We start from the raw sequence: 1,731 nt of genomic DNA, 5'->3' as shown, positions 1-1,731 counted from the left end.
GTAAATAACACTTGTGGAAATGTTATGAACAAGGGAAGAATAGGCAAAACTACCTCAGACGCCAGCAGCTTTGCCTCCCCCAGCACAATAACCTCAGACAGAAAGACCTCGCGTAATTAATGTAATTCACTCGAGGGTCAACGAGAACGAAATTAAGGGGGAGACTCAGAAGGTAAAGCACCTGCAACATGTCTACCAAGTCGGGGACAAGAGACATCGGGCAGATGAGTACTTGGGACCAGTGGTGTCTTTTACCGAAGCCGACCTCGAGATGGTCCAGCACCCGCATAATGATGCTTTGGTAGTATCCCTCCAAGTTGGGGAGTGCCAAGTGAAACGCATCCTGATTGACCAAGGAAGCTCTTGTGACATCATATATGTCCGATGTTACAAGGAGCTCGCCCTTCATCCAGACGATATGGAGCAACCCAATGACCCAATGGTTGGGTTCAAAGGAACGCCGATGTGGGCACTGAGAGCAGTAAGATTGGAGATGCAGGCAGGCACCAGAAAGATCACAACAGAATTCACCATCATCGACACTCCATCTCCTTACAAATCTTGGAAAAATCATGGTTGCATGCAATGGGGGCAGTTCCCTCAACATTGCATCAACTACTGCGGTTCCCAACAAAACATGGGGTTGAAGAAGTCAGAGGGGATCAACTGCAGGCGGAGAATTGCTCCATAGCAGCAATAAAATCCACCTGCAGCATTCGAAAATCGGAGAAGACAGAGATTGAAGACGAGGATATGAAGGTCCTAGCTGATGTCGGCAAGGAACCAGCCGAGAAGAGTGAAGAAACACTAAACAAAGCCCTTGTCCAGGAGGATGATCAAGAACGCTTCTTTCTTATCGGCTCGGGCTTAGCCAAAGAAGAAGAAAGAAAACTGGAAACTTTTCTGAGAGCAAATATAGAGATGTTCGCTTGGACACCTTATGAAATACCTGGCATTGACCCCGAGGTCACATGCCACAAATTGAACGTCGACAGGTCGGCCAAACCTGTAATCCAATGAGCAAGAGGGCCAACGTTGATGCACATCGAAGCAGTAGAGGAAAAAGCAGACAAACTTCTGGAGCTCAGGGCCATCCGAGAAGTCAATTACCCGGCATGGCTATCAAATACAGTGAAAGAAGGAATGATAATCAAGGAGCAAGGAATGTTAACATCGGCCAACAGCAGACATTTTTCAGAAGCAAAAAGGTTACATATGCAAAGAAAACAAAACTACAAAGATGAAGACCCTAAGAACTAGAGACTAAGGCAAGAACGTCGGACTAATCTACTTCAACGGTTAACGGTGGTTCAGCATTGATAGTCAGCTGGGAGAGCCTCTCTACCATTATCTAGGCAACAATTTCAAGAAGGGACATGGTTCTAAGACTATGCAGAAAACAGAAACGAAGACAAGAATCTAGAAATACAACAAGAAAAACAAGAAGAGAAAAATCAGAGTCAAGATGATGACAAAATTAAGCCAAGTACACAGGCACTAAGTAAGTATGTGAAGAACAAGAAAATAATGAACCAGACATGATACTAGCAACGGAAAGCGGATATGACAAGAACAGTTCCAGACATACTAGCAACGAAAAAATCAAAAACTTGAAGACAGACGAGAACAGAAGGCCACAGATGGCAAATAAACTGATTCAAAGTAAATCAGAAAAGTTATGAAAGATTGAGCTTAATAAAAAGTGAGAATTTATGAACCTACCAAATGAAC

This window comes from Camellia sinensis, chromosome 14 (genome assembly GCF_055761805.1).
Source record: "Camellia sinensis isolate YWXY chromosome 14, ASM5576180v1, whole genome shotgun sequence".
Lineage (NCBI taxonomy): Eukaryota > Viridiplantae > Streptophyta > Magnoliopsida > Ericales > Theaceae > Camellia > Camellia sinensis.
This window is presented reverse-complemented; position numbering follows the sequence as displayed.